The following is a 13,441-nucleotide window of genomic DNA, read 5'->3' on the forward strand; positions in this document are numbered from 1 at the left end:
TTGCCTTTTATTCTGGACTCAACAGGAATGATGTATTAGAGATGTAAGAGGCTAACAACTCAATCTGTTTCATACTTTTAAAAGCCACATTGGACCCAAACAAATATGAACACTCGATTTATGACAAAAATAGCATATAGAACAGTGCAAGAGAAAATGGTCTTTCAATTAATGGTGTTGTATCAATGGCATAGCCATACAGTCAAAACAATTGATCTTAACCCCTACTTCATACCATGACTAAAATCAATTCTTTTCGGGCTGTAAATCTAAATATAAAAAATAAAGCAATAAAGATTCTAAAAGATAACAAGGAGAATGTTTTCGTCATCTTGTATGGACAAAAATTTCTTAAACAGAACACAAAAATCACTAACTGTAAAGGAAATTTTGATAAATTAAAAATAAAGCTAGCAACTTTTGTTCCTCAAAAGATACCATCAAGAGAGGAAAAAGGCAAGTCCCAGGCTGGGAGAAGATATTTACAATATATGTAGCCTGAAAGGATTCTTACCCAGCATATGTAAAGAATTCCCACAAATCAATAAGGAAATGACAGATAACACAATAGAAAAGCTGATAAAAGAAATGAACAACCATTTCCCAAAAGAAATTTTCTGAATAATCATTAAACATGTGAATAAGCACTTGATCAGCCATTCAAATTGAAACCACTACATATTCACTGCATACATAAAATGGCTGAAAGTAAAAATAGGTTGACAATGCAGAGTGTTGTCAAGAATGTGGAGCAAGCAGAACTCTCAGACCCAGCTTTGAAGAGTGTAAATTGGTATCTCCATTTTGGAGAACTTTTTGGAAATAACTACTAAAGTTGAATATATATACACACCTCACACATTTATTTCATTCATGGGAATATTAAAAAAAACTTACACATATGTATCAAAAGATCTACACAAAATTTGAGAACAACTGAAAAATCCATCAACAAATTGAGATATAGTCATATACTTGTTGTTATTCAGTCCCTAAGTCATGTTCAACTCTTTGTGACCCCCATGGACTGCAGCACGCCAGGCTTCCCCGTCCTTCACCATCTCCTAGAGTTTGCTCAAACTCATGTCCATGAGTTGGTGATGTCATCCAACAGTCTCATCCTCTGATGTCCCCTTCCTCTTGCCTTCAATCTTTCCCAGCATCAGGGTCTTTTCCAATGAATCAGCTCTTCGCATCAGCTGGTCAAAGTATTGGAGTTCCAACTTCAGCATTAGTCCTTCAAATGAATATTTAGAGTTTATTTCCTTTAGGATTGACTGGTTTGATCTCTTGACTGTCCAAGGGACTCTCAAGAGTCTTCTCCAGCACCACATTTTGAAAGCATCAATTCTTCAGCACTCAGCCTTCTTTATGGTCCAGCTCTCATGTCCGTACATGACTACTGAAAAAAACCATAACTTTGACTATCTGGACATTTGACAGCAAAGTGATGTCTCTGCTTTTAATAGGCTGTCTAGGTTTGTCACAGCTTTCCTTCCAAGGAGCAAGCGTCTTTTAATTTTATGGTGGTGTCATCATCCACAGTGACTTTGGAGCCCAAGAAAATAAAGTCTGTCACTGTTTCCAATTTTTCCACATCTATTTGCCATGGAGTGATGGGATCAGATGCTGTGATTTAAGTTTTCTGAATGCTGAATTTTAAGTCAACTTTTTTACTCTCCCTTTTCACTCTTATCAAGAGGCTCTTTAGTTCCTCTTTGCTTTCTGCCATTGGGATGGTGTCATCTGCATATCTGAAGTTATTACTCTTTCTTCCTGCAATCTTGGTTCTGGCTTGTACTTCAACTAGCTTGGCATTTCACATGATGTACTCTGCATAGAAGTTAAATAAAAAGGGTGACAATATACAGCCTTGACGTAATTCTTTCTCAGTTTGGAACAAGTCTGTTGTTCCATGTTTGGTCCTAACTGTTTCTTCTTGACCTGAATACAGGTTTCTCAGGAGCAGGTAAGGTGGCCTGGTATTCCCATCTCTTAAAGAATTTTCCGCAGTTTGTTGTGATCCACACAGTCAAAGGTTTTAGCATAGTCAATGAAGTAGAAGTTTTTCTGGAATTCCCTTGCTTTGTCTATGATCCAACAGATGTTGGCAATTTGATCTCTGGTTCCCCTGCCTTTTCTAAATCCAACTTGTACATCTAGAAATTCTCAGTTCATGTATTGTTGAAGCATAGCTTGAAGGATTTTGAGAATTACCTTGCTAGCATGTGAAGTCGCTCAGTCGTGTCCAACTCTTTTCGACCCCATGGACTGTAGCCTACCAGGCTCCTCTGTTCATGGGATTTTCCAGGCAATAGTACTGGAGTGGATTGCCATTTCCTTCTCCAGCAGATCTTCCCAACCCAGGGATTGAACCCAGGTCTCCCTCATTGTAGACAGATGCTTTTACTGTCTGAGATGTGAAATGAGTGCAATTGTTTGGTAGTTTGAACATTCTTCAGGATTGCACTTTGAGACTGGAATGAAAACTGACCTTTCCCAGTCCTGTGGCCACTGATGAGTTTTCCAAATTTACTGGTATATTGAGTGCAGCGCTTTCACAGCATCATCTCTGAGGATTTGAAACAGCTCAGCTGGAATCCCATCACCTCCACTAGCTTTGTTCTTACTAATGCTTCCTAAGGCCCACTTGACTTCACATTCCAGGATGTCTGACTCTAGTTGAGTGACCATACACACCACTGTGGTTATCCAGATCATTAAGACCTTTTTTGTACAGTTCTGTGTATTCTTGCCACCTCTTCTTAATCTCTTCTGCTTCTGTTAAGTTCTTGCCATTTCTGTCCTTTATTGAGCCCATCTTTGCATGAAATGTTCCCTTGGTCTCTCTAATTTTCTTGAAGAGATCTCTAGTCTTTCCCATTCTATTGTCTCACTCTATTTCTTTGCATCGCTCACTTAAGAACGCTTTCTTATCTCTCCTTGCTATTCTTTGGAACTCTGCATTCAGATGGGTGTACCTTTCCCACTGTGTGGTGGAATACTACACAGTGAGGAAAAGCAACATGTTGCTGACAAAGGCAACAATATCAAACATGGTACTGAGCAGAAGATGCCAAATACAAAGCGCATGGTGTATGATTTTATAAGTCAGCACACTCCTCTAGAGTGTCAGAATTCAGACATGTGGCTACCTTTGAAGCAGAGTAAGCGAGTAGCAACTGAGATGCCATGAAAGGGCCTTTACTGTCTGGGTGCTGGTTGCACAGTTGTGATCACTCTGTGGTGATTAACTGAACAAACTGTTTTCCCAATTTTTGTTCTTTTTTGTTTGGGATTAGCATTTTAAAAATCACATTTGGGAGCAAGAGTGGAACCAGGGAGATCAGCTTAAAAGCTCTTGCAATAGTCCACGAAGAAGATAATGGTGGGGTGGGAAGATGGGATGTGGTGAAGAGGGAAAGAAGTAGACGAAAACATGAATTATTTTGGTGGGAAAGCTTGAATGATCTGCTGATGGACTGGAGGCTGAGGAGAAGGAAGAATTTCCTAGTGGCCCCAGCAGCTGAGCAGATGTGGGACTGCTGGCCCAGATGAGGAAGACCAGGGAAGGACACAGCACCATTTGGTTGCCTTCATATATTACCTCACTTATTTCCCCACCAACCTGCCTTAGTGGCTACTTTTATCCCTGTTTTACAGAAGAGGAAACTGGGGCTCTCCGAGATTAAATTATTTTCCAGGCTTACACGAGCAGTCTGGGAGGAAACAAAATAGGAAATTTTGTATCTGGGAGACAGTCAGGTATATTGTTGACTATAGACTCAAGTCAAATAGCCAAAGTTTGAGGTCTGCCTCCGTCAGGCAAATCTCATGACTTCTTTTTTTTCTTCATCAGAGTCATACCTACCTCACAGGGTTAATATATGTCAAGGGCTATAAAGTGGGGGAAAAAAAGTGAAAGTGTTAGTTGCTCAGTCATGTAACTCTCTGCAATCCTGTGGACTGCAGCCTGGCAGGCTCCTCTGTCCATGGGATTCTCCAGGCAAGACCAAACCAGGGATCAAACCCTGGTATCCTACATTGCATACAGATTCTTTACCATCCGAGCCACCAGAGAGGCCCCGAGTGCTATAAAGGAACCTAATATGAGTCAGTCATCTGTAAGTTAGCTATTATCAGGGTCCACGTGGACTTTCCAGAGGGGTGGAGAAACAGAAGGTAGATTTGAGTTCTTGAGCCAAGACTGAGTTTCATTAGCATGGTGATTGCCCTTTAAAACGCTGAAGCAAACAACGGCATGTAATGTTATTGCCAAATAATAGAGACCACTGGGACCAAAATCCAGGAGCCAAAAGACATAAAGAGTATACAACAGAGGAAATCCTGGCTTGGCTGGGTTTTGGCCGCCTAGGTGCCAATTTTCTTTTTGGTATGTTGGAGAGGAAAATTGTTGCAATTATTCAGCAACCATTTTGGATAACTATATTCCAACCTCTTGAAGGTGCTTGGAGGTAGGAGGCCATAGGTTTTTCCTTTCCAGAGTCAGTAGTTCAAAGAATTCTACACTCGTGGATTAAGTGATGCTTCTCATCACTTCTCTCTTACTTAAATTATTGCAGCAGCTTCTAAACTAGATTCCTCCAATTTTTTCCTCTTCAACAGATACTTACTTACTGAGCTCCTACATTGTACCAGCTTCTCTGCTAGGTACTAGGAACAATAAGAAAAGCCCAAGGATATGGGGCTGTCATGGAGCTTCAGGTACACCTCACTCTGGAGAAGTATTTCTGTTAGTATTATAGAAAGCACTTTGCAAATTATAAAGGACTTATCCAATGTTATTCTTGAGAGATGATCAAGCTGATGATGGCAGTTATTAAAGAAGAGCTCTTGCCTTTCAATGATTCTCTGCTGCCTGTAGGATAAAGGCATACAGTCAACTCCAAACTGCATCCCAGACTCATTTCCCATCTCTCATCCTTTCCATCAGCCTTAGTCTCCATTCACATCAAACCAAGTCCCTTAATTTCTGTACTTCAAGGATCTTGTACATTCCATTCCCTCTGACTGATATACTTTACCTTTTTTCTGCCTAGAAACTCTTAATCCTTCAAGACCAAGTCTCAGCCTCCCTTCCCCATGGATAGCTTTCATCCCTTTTTCCTCTCCTTCTGCCATACTCTCTACAGGAATGCTTCTCAAAGGAGTTAAGATACAATAGAATGACCTAAAGATCATCTTCAAATTCCAGGCCATCCCTGCTAACCAGACATTCAGATTCAGTAGGTCTGGGGTGCATAATGGTTAGGAATTCAGGCTTTGAGTCAAACAAACTTAAGTCCCAGCTGAGCTGTTTACCAGCCTCATGACCTCAGCCAAGTTAGTCGGCCTCCCTAAGGTTCTGTTGCATGCTAAGTTGCTCAGTCGTGTCCCATTGTTGCAACCCCATGGACTGTAGCTCGCCAGCATCCTCTGTCCATTGGATTCTCCAGGCAAGAATACTGGAGTGGGTTGCCATGCCCTCCTCGAGGGGAACTTCCTGGCCCAAAGGTTCTATTAGCTCTGAAAGAATGGGGATAGAAATAGGTAGGAATGATAAATGGAGACAACATGTGTAAGACCCTTAGTATAGTACCTGATACCTGGAAAGGACTGAACAAATTGAAATAGTTATTGAAAAGAATTTCAGTTTATTCCGCAGCTGGTAGCCTATTCATTTCTTTTCCAACTCAACCATCTCCAGGTTGAGAACCACTACTGTTATTCATAAAACTGCATTGAAAGTTGTTGAAAGTGTTAGTCGCTCAGTCGTGTCTGACTCTTTGAGACCGCATGGACTGCAGCCCACCTGGCTCCTCCATCCATGGGATTTTCCAGGCAAGAGGACTGGAGTGGGTTGTCTTTTCCTTCTCCAGGGTCCATGTCTTAGTTCTAGATCCCTAGCACACAGCACAGTACCAGGAATGGCATCACCACTTACAATTTGTGTGATCTTGGTTAAGTGAGTCTTGCTCTTGTGGCCTCAGCTATTTTTTATGTTGGGGACAACAATATCTACCAGATCAGGTTACTATGAATATCAAATGGGACTGTGGGTATGAAAGTGCTTTCTATGGTATGGAGAAGCAAGCCAGCATGGTGAAAAGAGACTGTGATTCAGGCCTGTCATCTCACAGCCACATATCTATGGCCCTCCACTTCGTCTTCTTCCCCATCCCATGGAATGTCAGTGTGATCTTCTTCCCTTAATATTCTTGGTTAATTTACACCTAGCAGAAGATTGCATAATGACCAGCACAATAGTTAAATCTTCCCAGGGAGAAACGGACTATAGATGCATTGGTATGAGGTAAGTGCCCCTCGGATTGCTAATCACTTAAATACTGCATGGAGTAAGACATTCATGATATTTGCCTTAGTCTCAATTCCAGTTGAAGGAAAGCCAATGATCAGCAAGAAAACCTACAAATAAAATAATGTCAGAATAATAATTACTAAGAAAAATGAAGCAGACAATGTCAAAGAGTAATTCAGAAAGCAAACATTAGTGTCTCCAGTAAGGGCCTCTTTAGGAGCAGACATTTGAGCTGAAACCCAAAAGACAAGAAGGACTCAGATCAAGGTTTCAAGGAGAAAACAGAAAAAAAGAATTTTTTTTTTTTTAAGTTTTAAAAAACAGCTTGGTGGGACTGGATCCTTCAGTCACACTGGTTTGCTCCAAACAGGACCTACTGGATATGTGGCTCTTACCTGTGGGTTTGACTTCCCCCTGGCTGGATAGGAAGATGCACCCTAGGTCTAACTTTTACTCATGGCTTCATATTTTCACAGCTTCCAGAGACGCCTACCAATCTGCCACACCCTAAAACTCGTAGGGCAAGATCTATATTTCACTGGTATGATTATCTGGCTACAATATTTGTTCCCTCTCTGGGAACCACAGATCAGATATTATCCTATGAGTTGATGCTCTGACTAACTTTCAGCCCTTAATGCTGAACAAATACAAATTAGAAAGGTGGTTTTACAAAACAGATTGGCCTTAGAAATTCTAACAGCTGCACAAGGAGGAACTTGTGCCATTATTCATACCCAACATGAGTACTAATGTTACTCACTTTACTAAACACATGAACAAGATGATTCAGACTATGGATTCTCCTGAAGCCTCAGTCACCTCACTTTGAGAAATGTTAACTAGCTCCCCATGGTGGAAAACTATCTTAATCATAATAATTCTAATTGTTTTTGCTGTTTGCCTTACATCTGTAACTGTAAAACAGGGTTTGTTTCTAACCGTCTGAAAGCTTTTAGGTTACAAATGGTTGTCCAAGCTCCTACGAGTGCCACAACTTCCTCCAACTATTACTTGGGGCCCCTGGATTAGAGACCCTCAATATGAGGGTTAGGAGAATATGTTGCCTCAACAATTTAGGGACAGTGCCCCATCACAGCAGGAAGTAGTTATGAAATGAAACAACACCCCTTCCCTTGGCAACATAATTCTCCTAAAAGAAAAGGGGAGGAATGAGAGAGTCAATTTCTAGGCAGGTTGATAAGAAGTCCAAGGGTCCCCAAGGAAAGGGGGGTCTGGGTTTCTCAAGGAGGAGGAAAGGACAAGCATCTCTTTTTCTCTACATTCTTTAGTCTTAGTAACATAAAACATTTTTTTCTTTAAGCCTGGAAGTGATGATTACACAAGGAACAACTCAGTTTAAACTCTGTACTAACATTATATAACAACAATGTATCCTCCTTGAGGACAGTTTCTCCTTCCTGAAAACCTTCTGACTAATCTTAATATCTTAAAATGTAAATTATGGGAGTGGGTCTAGTAAGATCTTTACAACCTTGAGACATTCTTTTGATTTATTGTAACAACTAATTAAAAAAGTTATAACTCCCTTGCTAACACTAGCAAGGGGGGCACTCTCCGTCCCCCTTCTGATGTCTATGTCAGAAGATTTCTCTGCCCCTTTTCTTACTTTAATAAAACTCTGCTACACACACACACACACACACACAAAGAGCAGCTTGGTACAAAACAGAAGTTGCTGTAGCTGAAATTACTGAGTCAGGGGAGAGTTGATGGTGATGAGGCAGGAAGGCTAGGCAAGAATGCTGCCACGTGAGACTTTGCAGGCTGTGATTTTATATATCTATTTAATATATACATACATGTATATATTCCTTTCCTTTATAAGATTGCTCCCTTGAATATATATTCATATGTTGAACGAATTTTCTGTTGATACAATCAATACATATGTGAGTGAGTGAAGTCGCTCAGTCGTGTCCTACTCTTTGCGACCCCATGGACTATAGCCTATCAGGCTCCTCCGTCCATGGGATTTTCCAGGCAAGAGTGCTGGAGTGGATTGCCATTTCCTTCTCCAGGGGATCTACCCGACCCAGGAATCAAACCCGGGTCTCCCGCATTGCAGGCAGACGCTTTACCGTCTGAGCCACCAGGGAAGCCTCAATATATATGTACATATATTCAAATGAACAATCACATGAAGGAAGGGAAGTTCCTTTGACCTCTTTTCTCATGTGTGCTTTCATTCAGCATATATAATTCAGCTATTCTGTTGTGTGTCAATCACCAATGCTAGGAGACAGAGATACAGAGGAAGACAAAATATGAAACCAGTTTTCATGAGCCTGGTAACAGAGGATATAGATACATAAGTAATTATAAAACAGTGTGACAAGAAGTCTAGTAAAGGAATGTAGAGGCTGAGGGGGCTTAGAAAAGAGAGTTGATTGTGCTTTAGAGATTAGGGAAATTTTCATTAAAAATGAAGACACCTTGACTCTCAGACAAAGCATAAGTAGTAAGGGGGAAGAACGTTCCAGTCAAAAGGAGCAGCAGGTGCTAAGGCACTGCAGTGATCCTGTTCAGAAGGAATGCTCACTGTCCCGACAAGAACACAGCTGGAGAGGAGGCCCTTGGTCTTCCTGGTAGAAGATCTTTAAGTTCCACACCAAAGCACTTATATTTTATTACTGGTGCTAGTGCTTAGTCGCTCAGTCGTGTCCGACTCTCTGTGACCCCATGGAGTGCAGCCCACCAGGCTTCTCTGTCCATGGGAATTCTCCAGAATACTGGAGTGGGTTGCCATCCTCTCCTCCAGGGGATCTTCCCAACCAGGGATCGAACCCAGGTCTCCAGCACTGCAGACGGATTCACCGTCTGAGCCACCAGGGAAGCTTGTGTTTTATTACAGATGCACGATAAATAGGGCAGGTTTAGAAAGCTCTCTCTACGGAATGGTAGATGATGGCCTGGAGTTAGGTACGAAAGGCAGCTGGACCAGCGAATGGAGTTTGCAGCTGAGCAGGTACAAGATCTGCATTTGGTCGTTAATCCCGGAAACGAAGAGGGGCGCGGGGTGGGGGGAGAGATGTTTCCAAAGCAGGATGCCCTTTGTCCCTTAAGCAACAGGACCCTGTTGTTTCTAAACTTCAGGACAGAAATGACTCTGGGGAGCTCCCCCATGCCTCCCTCTGGGTTACAGACACCTCTGCTGGCGCCCTCTCTCGTCCCCGTCGCGAGCCCCCGCCTCCTTTCTCAGGAAGCTTGGGTCTCCCTGGGAGCGGGTCTGCCCTTGGGGGAGGCCTGTCGACTCGGCGCCCTGCAGCCCGACGGACATTCGGGGCGGATCGAAGAGGGGCTCGGCGCCCCCTGCGTGCACATGTGCTAGCCCGGGCAGGAGGGAGCGCCTCCGCGGAGGAGTCCAGGAAGAGGGGGCAGGGAGAGGCGCTCCAGAACCTCGGTCCCGGGCGCCCTGGTCGGCCGCGGTGGAGCTGCAGCTTCCAACAGGTTCGTAGAACTCGCGCTCGCTCTCCGTTGCGGAGCCGCCACCTCCTCCGCTGGAGCAGGTTCGCGGGAGAGACCCTAGCCATAGGCCCCGCGCTGCTGCGCTCCCTGAGGGCGGCTTCCTCCGCCCTCCTTCCTTCTCCGGGTAGCTCTGCGCTGCCGCCGGCTCTTCCGGGGCGAGGCGGAGGGCGCCACGGGCTCCAACTCGCTTCAGCACCACCTCGGGGACAGCTCCCGCGCCCCGCCGCGTCCTCTCCCTGGGGTCAGGTCTCGCACAGGCGGACCGCGCCCGGCGGGCCGGCTCCTCTAATGGTTTTGTCTGGGTTCAGTACCACGGTCGCGGAGGACAGTCCTCCGCCCCCGCGGGCTCCGTTCCCCGCGTCAGCACCGTAGCGGCGGACAGCTCTCGCCGGGCGCCAGCTTCCTAGCGAGCCGCGAACAAAGACAGGGGGCTGGCTGGGGCCTCCCGCGTTCCTTGGGAGTGGGTGGTTACCTCCGTGGGGGTCTTTCGACTTCCCCCAGAGCAGTGCCAGAGGCGAGCAGAGGAGGGGGCCTAGTCATATTCGCGCGTTTCTTGGCTTGGGTCTGCAGTTCGCCAAGGCCTGGCGGTGCAATGGCGGGTCCCAGCTGGAAGTCGGAAAGAGGATGGGAGGGGAGACGGCACAGAAAGGTCCCGGGCTACAGTTGGGCAGGTTGGGCCTAGGCTAAGAGGAAGGAGTGCGCCGCCCCCTCTCTCTTCCAAATCCCCGCCTCCACGCTAGCTCGGGACCACGGACTTCATCGGAAAGCCTAACACAGATGCCTAAGGCTGGCAGCTGCAATCACTGACTCCGACTGTCCCCGAACATCCCTAGAAAGTGTGAGGCTGAGTTTCCGTGGGGGGAAGGGGGCCGAGAAACCGCGGGGAAGCCTCACGAAGCCGGCGGCTACACGCTCCCCCTCCCTCCTGCCTAGGGTTCCGCCCCCACCTCCAGAGTGAAGCCCACAAGGAAAGAAGGGGGAAGGAGGGGACCTGGGCAGCTGGTTGTGAAAATGGCTTGACTCTGGGAGGTTGCAAGTGGCCAGAAAAGAGGATGAGAAGCTGGGAGATTCCCAAACAGGGAGGCCACTTTGGCTACAGGAGATCAAATGTGGAAGAGGAAACCTTTCCTCTGCTGAAGCAGGGAGGGCCCTGGAATCACGTGATCCTCGCTTACTGAGAGTCTCCCTGGGAGATGGAAAGACTGAGCTTAGGGGGCAAAGGTAATTTGCCCAAGGTCACTTAGCAATTTTGTAGCAAAATTGAGCCTAAAATTCATGCTCCCCAAATCCTGGACTTGTTGTGTGAGATTGATAGAGAAGTCTTAAAATACCAGATGTGCAAAGAAAGGCCAAGTAGTTTCAGTTGAGTCCAAATCTCAGCTCTGTCACTTACAAGTCTGTGACCTTGGAAGTGACCTTCTGAGAAGACAGGTTAATAGTGCCCACTTGTAGTGAGGCTTTAATGAAATACCTATATAATGAGATTAGGGCAGTGCCTGGCACATAATAAGTGCTCAAAAAATAATAACTACTATTCCTGATATTATTGCCTCTGTAAACACGTGCTGAGGAGTCATGTGCCCTGGCTGTGAGCTAGGGAGACAGAGAAGTGTCCTGAAAAGGACACAGACCAGCACAAGAAGCAGAAAGTAAACAATTGCAATATGATATGAGTGTGCTGTAATTAAGGTGAGTATGCGAGGCTGTGAGATCACAGAGGCAGGAAAGGAGGAAAACTACCTTGGACAGATGGAGCTGTGAGTAGGAGCCCCACGTGTGAAATCACAGCCCCCAGGGTGATGTCACTGTGACACAGGGTCCTCAGGGTGGGGACTAGGAAATGAGAGTGTAGAGAAAGCTGGAGTCAGTCTCCAAAGGCCCTTTTGTGATGAAATATTTCAAACATATTTTTAAAAATAGAAAGAATAGTATAATAAACCCCCCATGTACCCATCATCTAGCTTCAACAGTTGGGCAATTTATTTCATCTGTACCCCCACCCACTCTCATCACATATACATGTACAAACACACACAAACACAGACTTATTTTGAAGCAAAGTTAAGACATCCTATCATTTCATACAGAAGGATTTTTAACATCAACAACAACCTCTGCCATTCAAATGCCATTCCACCTTAGAAGTCACTAACTCAAACCATGGCTTTCTCCTCTTAATGTGTTCTGAACATTCCTGTTCCTTAGTATAAAGTTTTGAGAGAAGCAATCACTGTGGTGATAAGCCACATGCTTTAGAGAAACTATTTTAGGAAAACCAAAGGGTACATCAACTCTCTACAAATTTTACCAAGCCAGAATACTCTCTACTACCTATACTGTGACCAGGGGCCAGTGACTATTGGCAAAACTGATCAAAAGACAAATAGAGCCCCATAAAGAAGAAGAAAAAACTGAGATTCCTTTCAAAGTCATCTGAATCATAAGCTCATAAATACAGAAGGTATGAAGTCATGGAAACCATCCAACCCAACAGCCATATTTTACAGATGAAGAAGACAAGGGACACAGGTGGGGAGGAATGTATCCAAGTTCCTACGGGGCTGAGACCAGAGCCAAGACCTTTGAACTTAAAATTCAAGTTCTCCATTTTGCCCAAAAGATTAGGCCTTAGAGTTTCTCAGCCCCTCCACTTGAGATGCCATTTCCTTCCCCATCTCAAAGAAGGCGGAAGGAAGAGGTAGAAGTAGGGCAAGAAGGGTCCTTTCTGGCTCTCCAGAGGATGACAATGTGTGACAGTTGGTCTCTGAGGTACCCTGACACAGCTCCCTCTCATATCTTTTTGGAGAAAGTTGAGGATGATGGTGCCTCTGTTCTGGCTGCTGCACATCAGCAATAGCTCTGCAGTCAGACACCTAGACCTTAATTCTGTGCATGTGTGTCCATCCCGCCTGCTTTAACCAGAAGTATGTGAAGACTTCCCATTTGCCCTGAATTTGGCTGCACATCCCTCTTGGCTACAGATAGCCACTCCTTTGGGGTGTTAAATGAGTAGCGTTTGGCCCGGACACTGGCAGTGCTCAGCTCTTGTGCCTTCCTGGAGCATGATGTCTCTCCTGTTGTTGATGAAATGTGATGGCTGTGACGAGAGTGTGTGCTCCCATTGGGCTCTGGGCACTTCTCAAATCAGCAGTTTTGCTTTTCAGGGATGTCCCTGCCTGCAAAATGGTGAGGGCAATATCTCACAAGTTTCCTTGAGTCTTAGTTGGACAAATTAAAACATGTATAAGAAGTTTAAGCATCCCTGATGAAGAGAAGTCAGCAGAGAATAGTCAATAAAGTGGCCTTATTTCTAGGAGTATGATTGCAGGTAAGATGTAGGAGGGTAATGAAGATCATGAATTTCAGCTTGTGAAATTATCCCAGCTTTTAGCCTGAGAAGAGACCAAATTAGATAAGTTATATTATATTATCTGGGCTTAATTGAATTGTATCTCCCCAAAGAGACCTTGGAGAGCATCTACTCTTCCTTCAACATGAACTCATTGAGCGGCTATTATGTCAGGCACTGTTCCATGTGCTGAGCAAGACCCTCCAGACCCCTGCTGTCACGGGGCTTACAGACTTGCAATAGACACAGTCATTAACAGTAAGTAAAAGGTAAATATGAAAACA

The 13,441-nt window shown here is 44.7% G+C and overlaps 1 protein-coding gene across 1 annotated transcript in view; it reads left to right on the forward strand.

The window, feature by feature from the left end:
• Positions 1-9,548: 9,548 nt before the first annotated feature.
• Positions 9,549-13,441, forward strand: part of LOC120853620 (complexin-2) — an 89,092-nt gene continuing 85,199 nt past the window's right edge. The window contains exon 1 of the mRNA XM_040227584.1: positions 9,549-9,790. The gene's annotated coding sequence lies outside the window, so the exon portion shown is untranslated. The remainder of the gene's footprint in view (positions 9,791-13,441) is intronic.

This window comes from Oryx dammah, unplaced genomic scaffold, assembly GCF_014754425.2.
Source record: "Oryx dammah isolate SB20612 unplaced genomic scaffold, SCBI_Odam_1.1 HiC_scaffold_26, whole genome shotgun sequence".
NCBI lineage: Eukaryota > Metazoa > Chordata > Mammalia > Artiodactyla > Bovidae > Oryx > Oryx dammah.